This window comes from Sus scrofa, chromosome 12 (genome assembly GCF_054392235.1).
Source record: "Sus scrofa isolate SSC_HxYL_T2T_F1_AM1 chromosome 12, Sscrofa_HxYL_maternal_Yorkshire_Landrace_v2.0, whole genome shotgun sequence".
Lineage (NCBI taxonomy): Eukaryota > Metazoa > Chordata > Mammalia > Artiodactyla > Suidae > Sus > Sus scrofa.
In genome coordinates this window covers 51,602,501-51,604,649 of record NC_139394.1, presented here as the reverse complement: position 1 = coordinate 51,604,649, position 2,149 = coordinate 51,602,501, and the positions used below count along the sequence as shown (strand labels likewise).

The window sequence follows — 2,149 nt, the reverse complement described above, 5'->3', positions numbered from 1 at the left end:
CTTCTGTCTGCAGAATGGGACTTACATCATCGACTCCCCCACTTCTAGGACTTGGATTCTCAGGTGTTGGGGCTCAGACTGGAACATTCTCGGGTCTCCAGCTTAGAGAGGGCTGATCACCTCTGGTCTTCTCAGACTTTGTAATTGTGTGAGCCATTTTATTATAATAAATTTCTTTGTATATGTAAAAAAAAAAAAAAAGTACTCTTTCTGCATGCCAGCTTACATGTGTCCACGTTTCCAGGGCCACTGTTTAAAGGGCCCAATGCAGTTCTACAGATTTTATTTTTTGTGATCGGACTTGGAGGAGACAAGGAGTGTGAAACACCTGCATTTACCCTCAAGCAAGCTAGTTATTTTGGAGATTTCTGGTCCTACGGAGAGGAATTACATTTCTGTGAAAATTTGGCATTTTCCCTAGTGTTCTGTAAACAAGGGACCAGAGTTCCTTGTCCAATGGCAATTCGGGATGGGCCGTGTCACATCCCCTGTGCCCTGCCTGCCCGGCCACTGTCATGTTGCTCTTTGGACGTCTGCTTCCAGTCCTGTTTGGTCTGTGCCAAGGAGCCGCCCTAGGCACGAAAAAGTGGGCATGCTTTTCTGGGTGGTGGGCAAGGCTGGTGCTGGGTGCTGGTGCTTTGTTCTTCAAGAGAGGGAGGCATGGCCATAGCAGCTTTCATTCCAGAACTGCACTCGGAGGTCAAGACCCCTTGTCCGGGGTGGCTTCCTCGTCACCGTTAGGAACCAAACAAAACATTCTCCAGCCTGGGCACCTCCAGCCAGCTCTCAGGAAGTTGTCCATAGTAAAGACAGGAGGGAAATTTTTATTGATTATAAATTACCAATATTTATTTTAACCCCATAAGGTGACTTCAAAGTTTTTTTTAAGGGGAAAGAGAAAGTGGTGCAGGGGCGGCGGGGGGGGGGGGCACAAAACTGGTCGGACATCTAATTCAGCTGAGAACAGAGTTGTCAGCCACCGTTTTTATAAATGCGTTCTTTTTTCTGTATTACTGCAAAGCGACAGTAGTAAACAAACCTTCTGTTTCGGGCTCAGTCATCGAAACAAGAATCCTCGTCAGTATGGGGACAGCACAATGTCCGCCACGGTCCCTGCCATCAACACGATTCAAAAAGAAAGCAGCTGGAAATCAGCCCAAACACCCTTCCCACTTGGGTACGAGCTCAGCTGGACAGTTATTACACTTGCTCCGAGGCAGGAGAAAATACCCATTTATGAAGATGTGCTACAGGAACCCCTCCATAAAGCAAATTCTGTTACAACGGCTCTTCACAAGGAGTCAACAGGAGAATCACCTACGGCACGTGTAAATCTACAGGTGGGCCCCACTCCGGACTGAGGGACTCACAATCTCCAGGCACCTGACGCAGACCCCCGGCTGAGAAGCACACGCTGTCTGTTCAGGACGCGAACACAGCGCTCAGAGCCCGTCAACAGGACACTGCACATAACTCCTACTGACATCTGTTGGCTCCTCGGAGATCACTGACAGTGTAATAAATCAAGAAAGCAACTTCCTGGGCAGGGATCACCACGGGGGTGGGGGTGGGGGGGGGACAGTGGCTTGACATCTCAATGCCATTATGGAGACGTCCAGAAAATGACTCCTCGTGAACGAGCCGCAGAGAGAAGTGTGGACCTGTAAACACGGAGAGTGACAGGAATCAGGTGTGGGAGCCCGCGGGCCTCTCCAGCCGCCAGGTCGATGACAGACGGCAGAGGCAGCTGTCTGGAGCTGGGCCCTCGCCCCTTCTCCTTCAAGGGCGGGAGAAGAACGGTCTCAGTCCGCGCGGGCTGGACAAGCTCACCAGGGTGGAGGGCACTTTATCCAGCGAGCTGCCCGGGGCTGCCCCCGCCTCCCTGCCCATCCTGCCTGCCTCTTTTTAGCATCTTTTCCTAACAGGGCTCAGCTGAAGGCAAGACCTCTCTCTTCCGCCACCTACTTTTCCCAGTGTTCTTAAGTTTGAGATGCTCAACCTGTGAGAGTCACAGGCCGGAAGCTGATAAAAGAAACCAGGCCCAGGTTCCAAGTTGGGGCGGACGAGGCCGATGGGGAGGAAAGGGGACGGTGCCGGGTGGTGACACAGGGAAGACAAGAAGGGGAGAGACGACCGATGCTCCTGGTCA

The 2,149-nt window shown here is 51.8% G+C and overlaps 1 protein-coding gene across 3 annotated transcripts in view; it reads right to left on the bottom strand.

Moving 5' to 3' along the window:
• Positions 1-821: 821 nt before the first annotated feature.
• VPS53 (VPS53 subunit of GARP complex) overlaps positions 822-2,149 on the bottom strand; it is a 147,274-nt gene continuing 145,946 nt past the window's right edge. For all 3 annotated transcript variants that reach the window (XM_021067533.2, XM_003131813.5, XM_084985495.1), the window contains one exon: positions 822-2,149. This exon is cut by the window's right edge and continues 1,716 nt beyond it. The gene's annotated coding sequence lies outside the window, so the exon portion shown is untranslated.